This window comes from Nomascus leucogenys, unplaced genomic scaffold, assembly GCF_006542625.1.
Source record: "Nomascus leucogenys isolate Asia unplaced genomic scaffold, Asia_NLE_v1 Super-Scaffold_349, whole genome shotgun sequence".
Classification (NCBI taxonomy): Eukaryota; Metazoa; Chordata; class Mammalia; order Primates; family Hylobatidae; genus Nomascus; species Nomascus leucogenys.
In genome coordinates this window covers 226,632-249,589 of record NW_022095771.1, presented here as the reverse complement: position 1 = coordinate 249,589, position 22,958 = coordinate 226,632, and the positions used below count along the sequence as shown (strand labels likewise).

The 22,958-nt window shown below is 42.8% G+C and overlaps 1 pseudogene; it reads right to left on the bottom strand.

Annotated features, from left to right (window-relative positions):
* Nucleotides 1-18,429: 18,429 nt before the first annotated feature.
* LOC100605780 lies at nt 18,430-19,656 on the bottom strand (annotated as a pseudogene).
* Nucleotides 19,657-22,958: the final 3,302 nt, after the last annotated feature.

Sequence of the window (22,958 nt, the reverse complement as noted above, 5' to 3'; positions counted from 1 at the left end):
AGATATCTTTTGGCTCATGGTTCTGCAGGCCATACAAGCATGGCACCAACATCTGCTCAGCTTCTGGTGAGACCTTAGAAGCTTACAATCATGGCAGAAGGACAAGGGGAGCAGGAATATCACAAGGCAAGAAAGGGAACAAGAAAGAGAAGGGGAAACTCCTAGACTCTTTTAAATAACCAAATCTCGTGTGAACTAAGTGAGAACTCACTCATTACTATGGAGAGGGCACCAAGCTCTTCAAAAGGGATCTGCTTCCATGGCCCAAACACTTCCCACCAGGTCCCACCTCCAACATTTGGAATCACCTTTCAAGATGAGATTTGGAGGGGGCAAATATCTGAACCATATCACACTCCCATTATGCCCCCTCCCAAAAGGCTATGAAACTCTTCTAGATCAAATAAGACAAAAGATATATACCAATAAAATACAACAAGTGACTATTGATTGGATCCTCAATCCAAAAACAGCTTTAAAGGAAATTATTGGGCAATGGAGGAATATTTAAATAGGAACAAGTATATTAAATAATAGTTTTGTCTCAATATTAAATATTCTGAATGTGAAGGAAAATATCCTTGTTATTAAGAGATGCACTCTGAAGTATCTAGGGGTGAAATAGAGTGACATTTACAAATAACTTTCAAGTGGTGGAGAGAGAAAAAGAGGAGATGGAGGGAGAGAGAAAGCAAACAGCAAACTAGGTGAATCTAGGTGAAGGGTATATCCATTATACTATTTGGTCACGTCCCATACTTCTGAATTATTTTGAAATAAACACTTGAGGAAAAAATTAAATGATTGTAAAAAAATTAATTCCCATACACCGTGAAAATGGCAAGAGAAAGGCAGTAATTATGAACACAGATAGTATCAATCTTTCTCCTCTTTTCTTCTCCGTGTACCTCTACTTCTTGGTGACAGTACACTATCCTGTGCCTGAAACACCATCTGATGCCAATGACTGCCAAAGTGATAGCTTTAGTTCTGTCTTGTCTCTGAATTTTTTACTGCTGAATCCCCATTGCCTGGTATCTAGTAGGTCAAATGCTTGAGAATGAATGAATACATTCTGCTTGGAGGAGAGAAGGGCAATGTCATTGGGTAAGAGATTCTTTATCTAGATCTTTAAAAGTGAGTAGATGCTCATAGTAAGGTGACTGGGAAGATGGCCTGTACATCCTTAGTTGACTCTTTCTCCAATGACTTGGTCTAGACAATAAATGATCAACACAAGCTGAGGCAGAGAGGTGGGGCAGGGGGCGAAGTGAAGTGTGCCCGTCCAGTATGATAGTAATGACAGATCCTCAGCTAGTTGTTTTCTGTGGCAAAGTAGACCAAGAATTTCCAACTCTGATTTTAAGAAGAAACTGAAAATCTACAGATTTCTGTGAATTTTCTCAATTATTAAAAGTCTTATCTTTAAATTTATTTTAAGTTCTGGGATATATGTGCAGGATGTGCAGGTTTGTTACATAGGTAAACGTATGTCATGGTGGTTTGCTGCACCTATCAATCCATCACCTAGATATTAAGCCCCTCAGGCTCAAATAAAATAAGTATTCTGGATGAATGACACAGTTTGCAGTCCCAGATCTGAAACATGATTAGTAGCAAAAGATAAGAAGTGTCAGCAGAAAGAACAAATCTTGGAGACTCTTGTGAAAGATATGCTATAAGAGATAGAATCTGGTTTTAGTGGAAGATTAAGTATGTTTGATGAGAGAGACAGAAAAAAGTGATCACCGGTCAAATCAGAAGAAGGGAGACAAGTCCTAAATAAGACGTTTAAAAAAAAAACTGTTAGTCATTGGGGCACAAAAAGCCATAACCTCAAAAGAGGGTCACACAAACATACACAAGATAGCTTCACCTTTACAAGTGAGCCCAGTACAATGTTAGCTTCCCAGAGCCCCTCTGCTCTGGAGGGAACTGGAAGTGCAGTGGAACCTGGCAGAAGGGGTGTTTGCAGTAGGAATTGGAGAGTGGGGCCTGTCCAAGTGGAGCTGGAGCAAAAAATTCATGTTGAATATCCTGGGTTCACACAGATCGTTCAGGAATTCTGCTTCCACAGCAGAGGGCAAGAACTGAAAAGCAGTGGGCACAGGCACTGGAGCTTGACAGCACATTCCCAACTCTGTAATCTTCCCTCAATCACCCCTCTCACCAATTTTGCCTTTTGTTTTCCCTAAGAAACATAGAAATGTTTGTTTAACTGGAGGAAACATTGATAGCATCTGTAATTAGCATTATTTTGCTTTTTTGGTCTCCATATTTACAACTACTCAATGACTGTTTTTGAGCCTCTGCTTGGTGCCAGGCACTGTGTTAGGTACTAGAGACACAGCAAAGAGCAAGACAGATCATTAAATAAAGATATTACTTGTATATAAAAATAAATCCTATAAATGTCAAGGCATGATTTTCTCAGGAAAAAAATAGAAGTATGTTTAGACAAAATCTATAGGAAAAGAAGATTGCAGTAAGTCAGAGAACACCAATTTAAATTGTCATTCAATCATTCACTATTTTTACAATAATTTATTGATTATTGACTATTGCTCAGTTGTAGAAGATACTAGAGAGAAAAAACAAATTTTTACTGTTTGAGAGTTCACATTCTAAGGAGGAAGTTCAACATTTATATAAATAAATGATTATGATATGTATAATAATAATAGAGGTTTGACCAAAGTGTTCAGGATCTCAGTGAAGGAAGAAATTAATTCTACCTAAGGGTGTGAGAAGTCTTCTCTGAAAAGTAGAGAAGAAATCTGGATTTCTTTGGTGATGTACTAAGAAATGATCGTAAATTGTAAATACTGAATAGAAAATATGTTAGAGAGACCTGTAGAAATTAAGAACTGAAGGGGAGTGGTCTTGGGAAGTAGTTTTATGAAGTGGAAAAGAGGGCCTGTGCTGTACAGTACTAGCAAAGAGACAAAGTTGACTGTGGGAACTGTACATAAATGGAATGTCTGGCTTTACCTATCAATCACATGTGAGATCTTTGGAACAAAATGTTAATAGAAGATGTGGAGATATTGATACAAATTATATCCTGGTAACTTGGGAAACAATTTGCGTATCATCATTTTAAAATTCCCGTAATATTCTCAAATCAGGCAGAGAACCCTCAGGATCTGTTACACTTGTGTAAGAAGGTGGTGGGATACAACTCCCTGTGATGGATTCAGGCAGTCTTTTCCCACACTCAGTGGAGTACCAAAGGTGAAAGGCAAAATAGCCTTTAATGCAGGCAGGAAGAGGCTGCATTGTAGGGAATTTTTTTGAAAAATAATAAAGCTGGCCAAAAATTAGTTCACTTTTTATTATCACCACGAGTGCACAATTCTTACCCATGTCAGTGATAAAACACTTCTTCCCAAAATATGTTCTATAAGTTCCAAGCAATTACTGTGATTGCTGTTTAAGTTCTAATGTGAAAGCTACAAATGATCACATTTTTTGTTACTCCTCATTTAATAGGCATTATTTTTGACATGGAAATTAATATAGAGTTCCCAGTTTTACAGCTATACTACAACACACACACAGACTCAGCTATACATGTTCATTTAAAAAGTAGTTCATAACAGGTTAAAATTATTTGAGCCTGTGTAACTTATGTCTGCAACCCCTAAGATACTATGAAGTCTTTCATTTAAATAGTAGATATTAACTAAACAGGGATAGCTGTGTGGATTTTTTCCTTCTCTGATTTTTTTTCATTGCAAATGAGGTTAATCACACACACACCAAATTTGCAAATAGCTAGCATTAGTCTTGAACGATGAGCAGTGAAAACCAAACTTTAAAATCCTTTCTTGATTGGCTCACAAAAATTTTGAAATATTCCATTTACCATTTCATAAAAAAAGAGAATCAAATTTTGAGAACAAAATTCTCTTCATTGTCTATGTTTATTTTCTGGCCATGATTTATTGTTTATTTCTTAATTATTCTGAAAATAATTATGTTGTGAAGAGGAAGGGATGTTCATAAATGATCCGCTCTGAGTGTCAAGAATGCTGGGCACATTAGTACCTATTCACAAACTTCTCTAGCAGTGAGCTGAAGCAGCTACAGGAAGTTTAAGCCAAAGAAGCAAAAATCAGCTCTTCCCCAAACGTGGATGTCTTCAGACAAGTTGGTTTCCTAGAACTTATGGACTCAAAGGTGAATGTGGTTGGGGGACTCATGGTTTTAGTGGAAATTGAGCATTAAAATTTTCAAAACACTTGAAACTCCATTTGTAAAACTCTGACAGGTGGACATTCCATAAATGAAAGAAGTTAGTGTGGTACCATAAATAACTCAAGTTATTATGATTACTCAAGTTATATTGCATGCTGATTTAAGGTACTTTTATCATAGCAGAGAAATAAAAGATCTTTTGCATCAATGAGAATGCTTGAGCAAATCACTCCTGTGAATTAACATGTCACAGAAGAGAAGCAGAACCTTATATAACAGATTCAATGGATAAGGAAGAGGGACAAAATTCTGCATCACCAGTTTGAGATGTACTTCCAAAATTTACCTTCTAATGGACAGAAAAAGCAAGACCATGTAAAAATTGTCTATAACACTATTTAAGAGATACTTTCCATCATTGGTTACATTCAGCATTGATTTGTCATTTTGATTTCATTAGTGGTCCCTATGACTTGGACGCTCACATTCTGCTTGAGGAACTATAATTAAATTTTGTCAACCAAGCTCATTTGATTTTTGCATGCACGATAACTTCCAGATCTTACCTACTTCAAGAGTCCTATGCTGTTGCTGCTGCTTCTACTGCTACTACCACTAATAATGATGTGTTCCACAACTTTAAAGAGTTTTTAAAAGTATTTAGATAAATAATCTCTCCCCAAGTTCCTTAAAATTAGAACTGGGATGATATAAAAATAATCAAATCTAGAGATCTACATATTAAGTGCTCATGCTGGCACTTCTCTTCCCACACCAATGCAGACATTACTAACCACTCTTTAGAACTAAGCTTAGATACCCCTCTGAGTCTTTCATAATTATCAGTGGATGTCCAGGCAGCCACTAGCCTATCATAGTTGTATTGGCATTAGAAGAGGAAATATAGTTTCTATTCCTGATATAGTATAATTTATCAATTTACAGATAAAGAAATGCTCAAAAATGACTGCAGAGCAAATCAGTTGCAGAGTTAGGACAAGAACATGTCTCATCTCCTGACTCTCAGCCCAGTACCCATTCCACTGTCTCATGTGTAGTTTTCCATAACACAACACCCAAATGACTAATCAGATTCTGGTTTCAAAATTTAAAAGCTCACAATGACTTTTAAATTTACTACCTCATCTGGACACCATCCTTTACACAGCAAGTATAATCAGTTATCTCTAGGGGGCAGAGGCTGATTTCAGCAGTTGCTGAAATACTGGCATTTATAAAGACTGCTAGCATTTTTACATCCTAAAAAAATGCACAAAACCAATCCCAAAACATCACCAGCCCTTCAAATAGAATGATTCTAGCTATATGTGACGGGTAGCTGATCTAAGTCAGCTGAGACTAATAAACATGAAAAAGAAGAGCTGAAGAGAAAGACAGATGCCGATGAGTACTTCTTACTATTTAAGACAAATTGTAATTCTAACCATTCTGCTAAAAATAGACAACGGACTGATTGCTATTGTTTTACTGGTTAACCATTCTCTCTGCTTTTTCCCAAAAGGCACCCTGGCAAACTTTGCTTAGTAAATATTGACACCTGTACACCAAGGTGGCTAATGCCATTGGCTCTTCAGCAATCTTCTCATCTGTTGCCTGAGAATTTTAAGCAATGTATTTTGGGACACTTGCTCTCTTTCCATTGTAAACTGTAAAAAATGCTACCCAGAAGCTAATCCGAAAGCCACATGGCCCTAGAGGGGCCTGTGGTAAGTAAAGGGAAATGTAGTCTAATATGTAAAATGCATATCCCACTGGCCTCCGCGGCCACCCCATCTTTAATTAACAGCTTGCTGGGGTAATCTGCTTAGTTACCAAGTGGAGCTTTTTTCCCTCTTCCCCATGAGATCACCCAGACCACAATCAAAGCCCAAACACACTCTCTGCCAGCTCTATTGTTCCCCAGAGTAGGATTAATGACTAATTATGTCGGGTCACTCATCCAGATGGCCTCTCAGATGTTCCTTTGTCATTGTCTGACCTTCCATATGCCTCTTTGACCTTGAGGTTTATTTCCATGGAAACATGAAGCCTCAGTTTCCTTGCTGAGATTGCCAAGAATTGGCCAAAAGGAGGGATACAAGATAATCTACCCACACTTTGGATTCTGCTTCCATCTCATTCTTGTTAAATCCAATGAATACATAAAAAATGCTATCTGGTCCCAGCTGAGTGATGACCATGGTCGTGATTCTATGTTACATGCTATGTTTTTTAAATTAGCTGAAACCTTTATTCATGGAAACGTGCATTCAATTTGAAGAACATCAATCGCCATAATGTGATCTTTTTATCTCATTAATGTTAAGCAAGGGTAATAGAATGGAATTACAAAATATCACTGTGAAAGGAATACAATTCAGAGAATTATAGATATCCTCCATTAAAGCCCTAGAGATGTTTGGATAAGTCAACTTGTTCAGTTTCATAAATTAAAGATTCTTTACTCACTACCTTTTCTGGGGTTTAAATTCTAGCCTCAGATGTTGATCTTAATCTGAAGAAAGATTTTAAGGTGGTTAGTAAAATAGAGAAAATTTCCTCAAAACTACCAAATAAGTAAATAAAAATAGGAGACTGACTCATGAACTCAATTAAATAAGAAAGGTTGGATATGTATTTGCATGGGATAAAATGTATTTCCCTTAATAGTTTAAAGAGGACTAAAGAATAATTTAAATGCCTAAAACGGGGAGGCTAATTCACCTCTTCCAAGTTCATCCAAGAATAAAATGTCTGTCTCTTCTATACATGAATTCATACGAGCCCAGAGGTCTCACGGAAAATGCAAGCAGAGTGGGAAGTACTCACACATTCCCAAGTTTCCCTGGCAGGGTGGCAATTTATTAATCTTCCCTCACCAATGGTCAGAAAGCTGCAGATTCCAGCTGAGAGTTTTTAGTGTATTTAAGAAGAAAATTAGAGAGCTAGGTGAAAGAAAGGATTTTATTCCTTGCATTGTTCTTAAAGGGCCATTTTTGCTTTCTGAATCCAGAAAGGCAGACTGGGTGAAAAGAAAATGTCACCCTGGTTAACGGCAACCAATCCCCTCCACTCCCCTTCCCAGGGCTCTAAGGCCCTTTGGAAGCAGTGACGGTGCCTTGCTCATTGCTAACTACAGTCATCTTTAATACTTCAGTGCCCAGCACAGTGCTTGGCATAATCTAGATTTCTAAGAGCTTGCTGAAGGAGTGAATGTGAGATAAATGTTAGTGCCAGACTAGGTGAACCAGAAAGCTTGACCTTTCTCTTCTTTTTTATTCCAATAACACAGTCAGAAATTGTCTAATTAAAAAATATTTTGTATATCCAAGTTTAGCCTAAAGGAACACAAATTCAACATGTCACAAAGAAATCCTTTCTTTCCACTAAAAGAAGACAACTTTGCTTAAAGAACGGTAACTATACAGTAGATTTCCACAAAGTATAAAAGGACAGTATGTTCCTAATCATTTGAGAATGTGGCCAGGAAACTCCTGCCATGTTTCAGACCCCATGCTCTAGGCCTTTGTAATGTCCCCATGCCGCATGAGATACTCATTATATCTTCTGGGTATGTCATCACCACTCCCAGACAAAGATCCTCTCCCTTCTCAGAATAGCTACATGGTTAACCAAGAGCCTACACTATGGACATAGAGTGGTGGCAGGTGACCTGTTGACAGTGGTACCATAAATCTGCTACCTTCCAGATTATTCAATAATGTAATTAAGTGGTGTTTATTATTTCCAGTATATGGAAGACAGATTCCTCCACGCCCTACTGGGACCATATCTACTGAAGTAATTTTTTAAATTCCCAGGAAGAAATGCTTTGTCTTTCATATGACTCATAGACAAAGAATAATCTTAATAAGAAACATGTCCCAAATGTTGACATTCTACCTCAGTAGAATCATTACCTGAACATAATTTCAAATCTCCCATTATCTGAGGCATCAGATCTGACACTTGTCTAGGTCCCAGTTTCCTCATCTTTAAGTCATACAAATGTACCCTGCCAGTCCTTGCAATAACTACCAGTTGAAATAATTCTCTCAACAGGTCTTAGAATTCTTATGTACTGGAACTAAAATACTCATGATTGCCTAAAAGATTCATGTCAGTCAGCTAGTCTATTAGAATATTGCATCAAGGGGGAAATTACTGTATCAAGGAATAAGGAATTGGAGATCAGTATCATCCAAGTATTGCTTGTTTGATATTTATGGTCCTTGTAAATTGCCTTGTAAGTAGTTTTATATCAATGAAAAAAAATACTTGTGAAGTATCTATAATGTGTCAGGCACTGGCTTAGTTTCTGGAGATACAATAATGACAATTTTAAGTTGCTCCTAGCCTAGTAAGGAAACTAAGACGTAAACCCAAATGCCTTGGGAAAACATGGTACAACTTCCTGGAGAAGGTGATATCTAAGCTGAGTTGAGCCCTAAATAAGGGCAGACATAGAAAACAGAGGAAGAAAGAGTGAGAAAAAGCATCCAGAAAGAGGGAGGAGTTTATGCCAAATTCTTCAGAAAAACATGGCAGGCCAAATTTAGAGATTTGCAAGTCATTCAATATGACTGAGGTATGGAGTGATGAAGGTGAGGACGGGGAGGTGTACAGGAGTCCCATCATCAGAAGCCTCATCTTAGAGAATCTGCAGCAACAAGAGATCAATGCAGGCAATACCAGGGTATCCATAAAGGGAGTGAACTGCTATCAGCTGGAGTGCCTCAGACCCCTGGCTGGAATTCAAGGGAAGAATTTCAATCAAGAGAAAGGGATAACTGGGCCAATCCAGGGACCCAGTCCTAGAAGGCCTAGATTACTAGGCTTTCCAGGCAGAAAGGTGGGCACTCTGAACAAGAGGGTAAAAATTATCATGTGGGGACTGGGTTTTAGGGACAAAGATGAAGCTCAAATCTCACCTACTTCTCCCAGACAAGCACTGGAGGTAACTTGGAGCTGAGTTTCAGAGTGCTGAGTTAGTTTCTTTTTCCTTTTTCTTTTCTTTTTTTTTTTTGGAGTCTCACTCTGTCACCCAGGCTGGAGTGCACTGGCACCATATAGGCTCACCACAACTTCCGTCTTCTGGGTTCAAGCAATTCTCCTGCCTCAGCCTCCTGAGTACCTGGGATTACAGGTGCCTGCCACCACACCCAGCTAATTTTTGTATATTTAGTAAAGACGGGGTTTAACCATTTTGGCCAAGGTGGTCTTGAACTCCTGACCTTGCAATCCACCCGCCCCGGCCTCCCAAAGTGCTGGGATTACAGGCGTGAGCCATCGCACCCGGCAAGCTAGTTTCTTACTCTGTTAAGTGACACCAGCTCACTACATGGTATTTAAGAAGGTTCACTGAAAAAGCAATAAAATGTGTCCTGGTTCCTGGAAAAAAAAAAAAAAAAAATCTCTCCTTTCTAGGACATGAAGAGACACTTCTCAAAAAGACATACACGTGACCAGCAAGCATATAAAAAAAGTTCAACATCACTAATCGCTAGAGAAATGCAAATCAAAACCACAATGAGATACCATCTCATACCAGTCAGAATGGCTGTTATTAAAAAGTCAAAAAATGACAGATGTTGGTGAGGTGCAGAAAAAAGGGAATTCTTATACACTGCTAGGGGTATGTAAATTAGTTCAGCCACTGTGGAAAGCAGTTTGAGATTTCCCAAAGAACTTAAAACAGAACTACCATTCAATCCAGCAATTCCATTACTGGGTATATTCCCAAAGGAATATAAATAATTTTGCCAAAAAGACACATGCACTTGTATGTTCATTGCAGCACGATTCACAACAGCAAAGACATGGAATCAATTTAGATACTCATCAATAGTGGACTGAATAAAGAAAATGTGGTACATATACACCATAGAATGCTATGCATCTATAAAAAAGATGAAATTATGTCCTTTGTAGAAACATGCATGGAACTAGAGGCCATTATCCTAAATGAATGAATGCAGGAACAGAAAACTAAATACCGCCTGTTCTCACTTATAAGTGGGAGCTAAACACTGAGTACACATAGACACAAAGAAGGAAGCAATAAACACTAGGGCCTACTTGAGGGGGGAAAGTAAGAGGAGGGTAAGGGTCAAAAAAACTACTTATTGGGTACTGTTCTCACCACCTGGGTGATGAACTCATTTGTACACCAAACCCCAGCAACATGCAATTTACCCATGTACCAAATATGCACATGTGCTGGCAAACCAAAAATGTTGGAAAAGAAAAAAAAAATCTCTCCTTCCTAGAAAGGGGGATTGAGTGGGGTTGGAGAGAGCATAATGAACTCTTGAGAGTCAAGTGAAGGGGGCCATGGCTGTAAAAAGAAGGGAAAGGCAGAGGCAGGGATTTACTAGGTTTGTCTCTTGCAAGAGTGTGAGACAATGGAACACAGACAGTAGAGATACAGATTGAAATCCTGCATCTGGAGCTGAATAGCCATGTGATTTTAAGAAAATTACCTTCTTTACCTTTCTATGCCTCTATTTTCTCATGTATAAAATGACAATAATAATACTTTATTTGCTGGGTTATTGTGTATTAATAAATCAGAAGTAATAGAAGCAAAGTGCTGGGCATCTGGAAGGCAGTCCATGGTGGTAGTAAACAAGCAGTAGTTTTATTACAAGAGTTGCGTTAATAGTTATTCTCAGCTGGGCGCGGTGGCTCACACCTGTAATCCCAGCACTTTGGCAGGCCGAGGCAGGTGGATCACTTGAGGTCAGGAGTTCTAGACCAGCCTGGCTAACATGATGAACCCCTGTCTCTACCATAAATACAAAAATTAGCCAGGTGTGGCGGTGCGCACCTGTGGTCCCAGCTACTCAGGAGGCTGAGGCGGGAGAATCGCTTGAACCCGGGAGGTGGAGGTTGCAGTGAGCTGAGATTGCACCATTGCACTCCAGCCTGGGTGACAGAGCAAGACCTTGTCTTAAAAAAAAAAAAAAGTTATTCTTTGGGAGATATTGATTGGTCACAATGGAATATAACTAACAATTATCTTTACACTTTATCTGGATCACTTTCATAGCATTTTCATTCCACTTTTCACTAGTAATTATGCACATATTGTGAAATTCAGTTACTATTATGATTTATATTATGCTTTATCCATTTTACTATCTCCTGGAGTAGATATTACAGCTTTTCATGGGATGAGTGTCTAGTTAACACCTTTGGGCCTAAAATATGGAGTCATCATAGGGCCATTTGTAAAAGTTGCTTAAGTTATTGGTAGTTAGTACTTATTTTTCCACTCCTTCAATACTTATTGGTATTTATTAAGTAGCAACTTCATGCCAAGCCACTCTATCCATCACTAATTCCTAGTTTTTCTCTTTACCAAAGCAGTTAGTATTTGTTTCTGTTTTGTTTACTTTCATTAATATTATGGCTCTAAGGAATAATCAGTTTATGAATTTTGTAGTGTACATTTGTTAGATACATCACAAATGTATCTCTGATTTGACTGTTTAAAGAAAAACAAAGAATGAAAATTGTCTGCCCAGGTACTATGATAAGAATCCAATGGCATGAGAAACCAGTGGTGGAGATAACCCATAATAACTCATAGTCAATGAACCCCTACCCAGGGCACAGTTCACTGACTCTGCATCGAGGCATTATTATTGTCCTTTCTTCTCACAGGACCTCTCTGCACCAAGGCTGTTGGGCTTTATCAGGGCATGCCAGCACTTCCTTTGCAGTGATCCGAAGAACTCAAGCAAAATGTTTGCTTGAAAGTCCCAGAGCGACTTGGCTTACCATAACATATAAACAAGCCCTAGACTGGCCCCGACCTTAGATCCCACCGTGCACCCCAGATATGCTGTTTCACTCCTTCTTTCTGCCCTGATCTCTAACACATATCATATCTACTAAGAAAATACATGCCCAATACCTGCTGGTTTCTTCCCACTTCGCTACTCCCCATCACAGCAGAACTCCCCTGGGAGGTGACTGCCTGCTGAATCCACTTCTTCACCTATTTACACACTTCCTCCTTAGATTTCTGTGGCCATCTCCTCTTCCTCTGCCAGGGCTCTAAATGTTGGAGTATGCCAGGATGTTTTTCTTAGCCTTTTCCTTTCCATTTACATTCTCTCCCTATGTGAGTTCTAAAACTCCACATGACCACAAGAGAATGATCAGTTCCCCCAGTGCAGGCGCTTTGGCCACTGATAGGGTTTGGCTCTGTGTCCCCACCCAAATCTTGCCTCAAATTGTAATCCCCACGTGTCAAGGGAGAGGGGTGATTGGATCATGGGGGTGGCTCCCCCAGGCTCTTCTCATGATAGTGAGTGTGTTTTCACGAGATCCGATGGTTCTATAAGTGTTTGGAAGTTCCACCTTTGCTCTTCTCTCTCCTGCCACCTTGTGAAGAAGGTGCTGGCTTCTCCTTCGCCTTCCACTATGATTGTAAGTTTCCTGAGGCCTCCCCAGCCATATGGAACTGTGGGTTCATTAAACCTCTTTTCTTTATAAATTACCCAGTCTCAGAGTTTTGTTTTTTTTTTTTGAGATGGAGTCTCACTGTCATCCAAGCTGGAGTGCAGTGGCACAATCTCGGCCTGCTGCAACCTCCCCTTCCTGGGTTCAAGCGATTCTCCTGCCTTAGCCTCCCAAGTAGCTGGGATTACAGGTGCCCACTACTAAGCCCAGTTAATTTTTGTATTTTTAGTAGAGACAGAGTTTTACCATATTGGCCAGGCTGATCTTGAACTCCTGACCTCAGGTGATCCACCCACCTCAGCCTCCCAAAGTGTTGGGATTACAGGCATGAGGCACCACTCCTGGCCCAGGTATTTCTTTACAGCAGTGTGAAAACGGACTAATATAGCCACAATACACAACTTAGCCTGGGTTCCCCTCTTTCCTTCACACCCAGTAGCCAGACTGTCAGTAAGTCCTAGTGAGCCAGCAGCCTCCAGAATGTATCCCGAATTCAGCCACTTACCCTTCAGCCACTGCCACCTAATCCAAGCCACCAGTCTCTGTCACCTCACCGCACTCACACCTCCACCTAACGTCCTTTGCACAGCAGGCAGATGGGTCTAAGTCAGCGGTCTCCAAACTACTTTTGCTCATGCACCTCAAGAGTAAAAAAGTTTGAATCGGGCCAGGCGCAGTGGCTCACACCTGTAATCCCAGCACTTTGGGAGGCCGAGGTGGGCACATCACCTGAAGTCAGGAGTTCAAGACCAGCCTGGCCAACATGGTGAAACCCCGTCTCTACTAAAAATACAAAAATTAGCCCGGTGTAATGGCGGGCACCTGTAATCCCAGCTACTCAGGAGGCTGAGGCAGGAGAATTACTTGAACCCAGGAGGTGGAGGTACAGTGAGCTGAGATCGCACCACTGCACTCCAGCCTGGGGACAGAGCAAGACTGTCTAAAAATGAATACAAACATATATACATATATAAATGAAATGCACTCATTTCAAGTGTACAGTATGATAGCATGGCCATCTTCACAATCAAGATGTAGAACATTTCTGTCGCCTCAAAATTTCCCTTATGACCCCAGTACCCAGCAACTGCTGTTCGGCTCTCTCTTACTATCTAGTAGATTTGTCACTTCTGGAGTTGTGTAGAAGTGGAATCATTTGGTCTGTGATCCTACATCTGGCCTCTTTCACTCAGCACAGTGTTCTGGGATTCATCTAAGTTGCTGATATCATTAGTCCTTTCCTTTTTATTGGTGAATGATATTCCACTGTGTGGATATATAGCAATTTGTTTATCCAACAGGTATGTTGACGGACGTTTGGTTGTTTGTGGCTATTATGAATCAATCTATAAACATTCATGGAGAGTTGTTATGTAGGCATATGTTTTCATTTCTCTTAGGCAAGTACCTAGGATGAGGGTCAGGGTACCTGTACATTTTACCTGATAAGAAATGCCAAACTGCTTTTCAAAGTAGTTGTATCTATTTTTTTAATTAATTTTTTTCATTTTCTTTTCCTCAGGGAAGCAAAGTTATAGTTGTATTATTTTATCCCCCCATAAGAAATTGAGAGGAGTTCCAGTTGCCCCATGCCCTCTCTTTCATTGGGTATTGCCTAATTTTTGACATTCTTAGTGAATGCATACTGTATTTTGTTATAATTTCAGTTTGCATTTTCCTGATGACTAATGATGCTGAATATTTTTTCATGTACATTTTTGCTTTCATAGATTTTTATTTATAAAGTATTTCCATCTCTTTCACATTTTAATTTTGGAGACAGGGTCTTGCTCTGTTGCCCAGGCTGGAGTGTACTGATGCTGTTATAGCTCACTGCAGCCTCAGTCTCCCAGGCTTGAGCAAACCTCCCACCTCAGCCTCTCGAGTAAGTAGCGGGGACTACAGGCACGTGCCACCACACCTGACTAATTTTTTTTATTTTTTCTAGAGATGAGGTCTAGCTATGTTACCCAGGCTGATCTCAAACTGCTGGGCTCAAACAGTCCTCCCACCTTGGCCTCACAAAGTGCTGGGATTATGGGCATGAGCAACTGTACCTGGCTTCTATATACATTTTAGATTCAGCTTGTCAGGTTTTACAAAGGAGCTTTCTGTGACTTTGATTAGGATTCCACTATATCTGTAGATCAATTTGAGGAAAATTGATAACTATATTTATTCTTCTGGTCTAAACATAATATATTTATTTAGTTCATCTTTAATTTCTCTGAGCAATATTTCACAGTTTTGTGTTTTTTTGTTTATTGTTGTTTTGTTTCTTTGTTTTTTATTTTTTGTTTTGAGAAGGAGTCTTACTCTGTGACCCAGGCTGGAGTACAACAGTGCTATCTTGGCTCACTGCAACCTCTGCCTCTCAGGTTCAAGCGATTCTCCTGCCTAAGCCTCCCGAGTAGCTGGGATTATAGGCGCCCGCCACCATGCCTGGCTAATTTTTTGTATTTTTAGTAGAGACTGGGTTTCACTATGTTGGCCAGGATGGTCTCAAACTCCTGACCTCATGATCCACCCGCCTCGGCCTCCCAAAGTGCCGGGATTACAGGTGTGAGCTACCACGCCCAGCCTTCCAACTTTTATATTAAATGAGTTTTAAGTGCTCATTACATAGTTCATGTGTATATCATTTTCTTCTTTTTTTTTTTTTTTTTTTGAGACAGAGTCTTGCTCTGTCACCCAGGCTGGAGTGCAGTGGCGCGATCTCGGCTCACTGCAAGCTCCGCCTCCCAGGTTCACGCCATTCTCCTGCCTCAGCCTCTCCGAGTAGCTGGGACTACAGGCAACCGCCACCACGCCCAGCTAATTTTTTGTATTTTTAGTAGAGGCGGGGTTTCGCCGTGGTCTCGATCTCCTGACCTCATGATCCGCCTGCCTCAGCCTCCCAAAGTGCTGGGATTACAAGCGTGAGCCACCGCGCCCAGCCATGTGTATTTCATTTTCTTTGGTGACAGCCATGGTTCTCCATTGCTGCAGTTGCACACACTAAGAGTCAAGTGCCGTAACACATGCTTTTCTTTTTTGTGCGTGACAGAGTCCTGCTCTGTTGCACAGTCTGGAGTGCAGTGGTGTGATCATGGCTCACTGCTATCTTGACCTCCCAGACTTAAGTGATTCTCCCACCTCAGCCTCCTGAGTAGCTGGGACCAGAGGCATGTACTACCATGCCCTGCTAGCTTTTTTTTCTTTTCTTTTCTTTTCTTTTTTTTTTTTTTTTTTTTTGAGAGATGGGTCTCACTATGTTACCCAGGCTGGTCTCAAACTCCTGGGCTCAAGCAATCCTCCTCCCTTGGCTTCCCAAAGTGCTGAGATTACAGGTATGAGCCGCCCTGCCCAGCTACTACATGCTTTTCATATCCAATATTGCATATAATTCTAATGTCAGCATTTTCCCTCATTGAGTCTACTGGGGGTTGACTTGCTCATAGTCCCATCATTGGGATTTGGACCTCCCCAAGGATATCCTCATCTTGTATGAGATAATATATCAAGTTGGACAGCCCAGGAGGAAATAACACTTTATTTTCAAAACATACAGGCCAGGCACAGTGGTACACGGCTGTAATCCCAGCACTTTGAGAGGCCAAGGCCCAGGGTGGGATATGTCTTGAGGCCAGGAGTTTGAGACCAGCTTAGGCAACATATCAGGACCCTGTCTCTACAAAACATAAAAAAAAGAAAATTGGAGGCTGAGGTGGAAGGATCACTTGAGCCCAGGAATTCACTGCATGTCTGCCTTGAGCCATGACTGCACTAGTGTACACCACCCTGGGTGACAGAGCAAGGCCCTCTTAATAAATAAATATTTAAAAAATCTAAAGCTATTTCATCACATGCATCGTAAGTGAAAGAGAATTGTCAGGTGTAGTGATCCTTCATCCTCTCAAAACCCACTAATACTTCATTTGTTATGATGATTAGCAAAAGTAGCCCTGAAAATATGGATATATTTATAAAATTAGAAATGTACTCACAGCATCATTAGTGAATGCAGTTTGACATTCTTTTTTAGATATTTTATTTTTGTGGATACATAATAGGTGTATATATTTACGGGGGTTGTATATATTTATGGGGTTATTCTTTTTTTTTTTTTTTTGAGATGGAGTTTTGCTGTTGTTTCCCAGGCTGGAGTGCAGTGGTACTATCTCAGCTCTCTGCAACCTCTGCCTCCCGGGTTCAAGTGATTCTCCTGCCTCAGCCTCCCGCTGGGATTATAGGTGCATGCCAACATGCCCTGCTAATTTTTTGGTATTTTTAGTAGAGATGGGGTTTTGCCATGTTGGCCAGGCTGGTCTCGAACTCCTAAACTCAGGTGATCCATCCACCTAGGCCTACCAAAGTGTTGAGATTACAGGTGTGAGCCACCACGCCCAGCTGAAAATCCAGTTTAAGAGCCCAATTGTTTAATTCTATTTGCTTCAGTGTTTTTCATCTGTTAAACGGAGTTAATAACACCTGTTACATCTACCTCTGATGATTGTTTTTAGATATGCGATGAAGGGCTGGATGCAGTGGCTTACGCCTGTAATCCCCAAAATTTGGGAGGCTGAGGTGGGAGAATCGCTTGAGCCCAGGAGTTCAAGACCATCCTGGGCAACATAGACCGCATCACTACTAAAAATTAAAAAATATATATATTAGACCTTCATGGTAGCCCACGCCTGTAGTCCCAGCTAGTAGGGAGGTTGAGGCAGGAGGATCACTTGTGTGTTTGTTTTCCCGGCCAGTTGCTGTGGAAGGAGAATGCTTTCTTCATGGCCTCATCTGTCGTTTTGGGTCCCTCTGAAGAAAACTAGTTTCCACTGTGTAACAGGCAGGCATGTAACTATTTAAAGCACAGTTCAGTCCTAAAAGGGTCTGGGAGAACTAAATGATGTACTAGGTGAAGCAGTGCATTGTGGGAATCACAAAGCAAATAGTGCTCCAGAAAGACAAATATCAGAAGCTTCCCTTTCCATTTTTTTTTTTTTTTGAGACAGGGTCTTGCTCTGTTGCCCAGGCTAGAGTGCAGTGGTGATCAAGACTCACTGCAGCCTTGAGCTCCTGGGCTCAAGCAATTCTCCCACTTCAGCCTCCTGAGTAGCTGGGCCTACAAGTTGCACCACCATGCCTGGCTAATTTTTTGAATTTTTGTATTGATGGGATCTCACTATGTTGCCCAGGCTGGTCTCGAACTCCTGGCCTCAAGAGATCCTCCCACCTCGACCTCCCAAAGAGCTGGGATTACAGGTGTGAGCCACCTGGCCTGGGCCCTCTTCTCCATATGCCTCCAAAAACATGTCCCTGGAGAGTAGCCTGCTCCCACACTGTCACTGGATGTCATGGGGTCAATAAAATCTCCTGCGATTGTGTATCCCAGACATTTCTGTGTCTTTCATCCTCACCCTGGGACCCTAAGGGAAGAGGGCCCCAGTGTCAGTAACTCTGGGCCTCCCCTAAAGAGAAACAGAGATGGCAGCTCATCTAGAAGTGGAGGAGCAGGGGGTTCCTGGTTCTCAGGCCACGTGTGATCTCTGTCCACCCAGGGCCTGCCCCAGCCTGCAGGTATTGCTGTGTGGTGGGAACACCTGCTTCCCTTATGCACAGCCTTTGAGAAGGGATCGTGGCCTCAGCCCCAGGGGTTCCTAGCCAGGGCCAAGCGCTCCTTCTGCAGAGGCCTGCAGGCAACTTACCCCTCTGACTTGTATTTCCGTGGCTTCCCCTCCTCACCTGCCCCCCAGCCCTCTCTGACTGGCCAGCCCCTCAGTAGTCTTCCTCGGCCAGGGAGAGGAGCACGGCCTTGGGTGTGTTCTTGAAAAGGGCTGCCCGGTTCTGCTGCTGTTCCTTCTTCACCCAGTGGCCATAGATTCGGAAAGCATAGGCATCGATGAGCTGGCAGAGGCTGGAGGGTGTAAGGGTGGGTCTCGGATGACGACCTCCCGGCTCACCGGCTTCACCCGGCGGTACTGGTGGTAGATCCGCACTGAAGCCAGCGCAGTCAGAGCGATCACCTGCAGGGCCAGGCGGAGAAGCTGGGCTGCAGCACCCCCCTGCCAGGCCCTGCCCCTTCAGCACAGGGACGCTCTGGGCTCATTTGCCACGAAACCTTGGGTGGCTTCTGCGGGGCCCTCCTAGTGTCCCCCACTTCCCACTTGGCCAGCATCCGCAGGGACGGAGCCAGTGGGCTGACACTTGCCGTCTCTGAAGCCATCACAGAGTGGCTGGGAGGGGAGGGGTGGGTACTCTGTAAACCCCCGGGGTGTAAGGACCCCTTGGAGAGGAGACGGCTTAGAGGTTTGCGCTTGGGGAGCTGGCGGCAACTGCCACAGGGCCTGGGTCGGGACGCTTCGTACCTTGAACTTCCCCCGGGGGCTGAAGTGCCGCACTTCCTCCACCATGTACTGCTGGAAGAAGGCGCGTGCCAAGGCCTCTTCCGCTGTGCAGCAGCTCTGGGGTTGCACCACCAGGAGTCGGTAGACCTGGGAGGGGAGGAGAGGGGGACTGAGAACGTCAAGGCAGGTCCCTTCCAGCATGTCAGGAGAGGTGGGGTCTCCCCGGGCAGGGGAGCCTGGCATCGCAGCCCTGAGCCCAGGAGCCAGTAGGCCTGGCCTATCACCAGGTCCTTCACAGTGTCCGAGTAATCATCCCACTCGGGTGAGCCAAACTGGTAGTTGCCGCTCACGATCATCCTCAGCAACAGCATCTGCTTCCGGTGCCAGAAGGGCTGGGAGCCGGCCAGCAGCGTGTACATGATGACGCCAGTGCTCCACCTGGACGTGCGAGGCCCAGGGCCACTTACCCAGCGCCAAGGGCACCAGCCCAGCCCTGCCTGCTTCCTCCCTCGCGCAGCCCAGGCGGGTGATCCTCCTCCCGGTGCACTCACATGTCCACCTCCTTCCCATAGCCCGGTTGGTCCTCATTCATGCAGCACTCCATGATCTCAGGGGCCAGGTAACTGGGGGTCCCGCAGACCTCTGCAGGAACAGTCATCATCTGAACAGGTCAGCGGGGCACTCAGAAGAGGAAGTCCAGGCCAGGCACAGTGGCTCATGTCTATAATCCCAGCACTTTGGGAGGCCGAGGCAGGCAGATCACCTGAGGCCAGGAGTTCCAGACCAGTCTGGCCAACATGGTGAAACCCCATATCTACTAAAAATACAAAAATTAGCTGGTTGTGGTGGCACATACCTGTAGTCCCAGCTACTCAGGTGGCTGAAGCAGGAAAATCGCTTGAAACCGTGAGCCAAGAACGCCCCACTGCACTCCAGCCTGGGCGACAGAGCAAGACTCTGTCTCAAAAAAAAAAAAAAAGGAAAGAAAAGGAAAAAAAAGAGGAAGTCCAAAGAGACAATGGAGATGGAACAGAAATGGTGCTTGGGCTGGGACTCCCCCAACATCCAACTTCAGGGCCCAGGGCAGGGTGGGGTACTGCCCACAGGGCCACCAGCTCACAGCCCATTGTTTTCCTGGTCACTACTAGTCATCCTGGCCTGGAACTAGGGTAATGGGAACCTAGGAGAGGACTTACCTGAAGAAATGCCTAGCCCTGCTGGGGGTGGTGGCTCACGCCTGTAATCCCAGCACTTTCGGAGGCCAAGGCAGGCAAATCATGAGGTCAGGAGTTTGAGACCAGCCTGACCAACATGGTGAAAATCCATCTCTACTAAAAACACAAAAATTAGGCGGGCCTGGTGGTGCACACCTGTAATCCCAGCTACTCAGGAGGCTGAGGCAGGAGAATTGCTTGAACCCAGAAGACAGAGGTTGCAGTGAGCTGAGATTGCGCCACTGCATTCCAGCCTGGGTGACAGAGTGAGTCTCCGTCTCAGGGGAAAAAAAATATATACTATTTTCAAAAAAATAAAATAAAAAGGTCAGAAATTGCACTGCATCTAGCAGAAAGCCGGAGGCCCCTGAGAAGGATTAGGCCCTCCATCCCAACCTTGCCAATTAAGCCTCATCCTCACTTCTGGCTGGCCAAGTCAGCTTCCGACAGGATCAAGCTTACTTCCCACGGATTAGGCCCACTTCCAGTACGTCAGGCCTCTTTCTGGAGAATCACCTCATTTCCAGAATACAGTATAGTGCTGGCTTCTGATTGATTAGGCTTCCTTTTGGCAGATCAGGCCCAAAGTTGGCAGATCAGGACCTCTTTTCAGCTTCCCAAGGGTGAGGTAGGCCTCAGGCCATCCAGGCTTGGCTCTCTGTCACTTCCATGGCTAGTGGGGAGGGGTAAACTTGTGAAGGTTTTGATGTCTTCCACTGTGGCCAGTGGAAGAGGTGGGGGAAAGACGAAGACTCATATTCTTGTCCAGATTTTGCTGGGGTAGGGGGGAAAGGCCAGCCCACTGCCCACCCCAATATTGTCTCCATTTGGCTAAAGCTGTTAGAGGAGGCAGTGGTAAGGGTTGTGGCTGGGCTTTTCAGTTCTGGCTGGCACAGCTATTGCTGCCGTGCTACCGTACTGTGATTGTACAGCTTCTGTGTCTACTAATGAGCACTGTCATGCAGGAACCCTTACTATGTGTTGAACACTGTTGGAAGAGATTTAGAATTCTCATTTAATCCTCTCATCAACTTTAAGGGATGCAGGTATTGTTAAAACCATTCTACAGGTCAACAAATTGAGATCAGAAAAGTCAGTTACTTTCCCAAGACCTCATAACTGGTTACATGGCAGAGCTGTTCTGAGCTTTCCTTTAAGCCTCTGTGGTCATATCTTACAGCTGCTGTCACGAAATGGAGCAGTCATCTTTTTTTTTTTTTTAAGCTGCAGAATTTCTGTCTCTCAGGAGGGAAACCAATATCAGGGGAGAAAAAAATTTTTTTAATACCTGAGAGCCCATACAAATGGTAAAAGTACTTAGGAACCTGTATTGATAATTTTTAAAAATTGCATATTCTGTGACCCAGCCATTCTACTAGGAATACATCCTGAGGAAGTCATCAGAGACGTGAGTACACATTTGCTCACAAAGATGCACACTGGAGCATTACTATATAAATGAAAAAGTGAAAACCATCCTCCAGTCCAATGATAAAGGGCTGATTTAATTATACATATGGTTTAAATATATATCCCTAGTATAATAATTGCTAAGATATACTGAGTGCTTACCATGTGCCATTCATCGAATAAAGAGCTATACACGTATTAACTCATTTAGCCTATGTGATCAATTATAGAGTGATTCTATAGAAATATTTAAGGCTTGAGAAAATGTTTATGCTCTATCATAATGAAAAAAGTGGATTACAAAACTGTTTTCTAAAACCGTGTAGATCCAAAAAGGCAGTAGTTACAACTAAAACATGAAATTACTGTTTTTATTTTCTTCTTTGCCATTTGAAGAATTTTCCAGATTTTCTACACCAATAATCATTTATTACTTTTTTAAAAAAAGATTTAAAAATAAAAACATAGGGTATTAGGCCATGCCTGAGGGTCTGATGCCCGAGTGAGTCCAGCTAGTGCTATGGCCACAGAGAGCCAGTGACCCCTGGGGCTGATCATGAGAGCCCTTGGCAAAGTGAGGAGACCCAACTGGGACCCCTCTCTACCATGGGCCCCACCCACTGCCCTATTTCCTCATAAGCTCTGTGGCTGTGAGGACCTGGCACCAGGGTCTGGGTAACCAGAGAGACCTCCAGTCATTCTGGTGAGCACTAAAAACAGTTACAGAGGCTGACACTTTCAGGACTAAGATCAAAGGTCGTAATCCAGCTTTCAGAGGCATTCACTGTCTGGCACCTCCTGACTTCTTGGCCCCAGTTTTCTGCTCTCCACAGCCCTTCACTTCAGAAAGGCCATTTCATCCTAACTTTCCCCATACACATGATGCATCCTTCTCCACATTTTCCAAACTTTCCCATCCTCTACTCCAAAAATATCTTTTTTGTTTTTCCAAGCATATGGATGAGGCTGACAAAACTGGTGAGAGTATTGATGGAACTGCTATAAATGTCAGTGTAATAGCAATAACAATAGCTACCATTTATGGAGCACTCACCTCATGCTGTTTAAATACATTCATCCCATTTAATGTGTATAGCTCATCTGTGGGCAGATACTAGTGTCCATCTTTACAGATAAAAGATCTAAGGATCAAAGAAGTGAAGTAAATTTTCCAAGGTCCCCCCATCACTAAATGGTGGAAAGAGCCAGGTGCAGTGGCTCACGCCTGTAATCCCAGCATTTTGGGATGCCAAAGCGGGTGGATCACCTAAGGTCAGGAGTTCGAGACCAGCCTGGCCAACATGGCGAATCCCCATCTCTACTAAAAATACAAAAA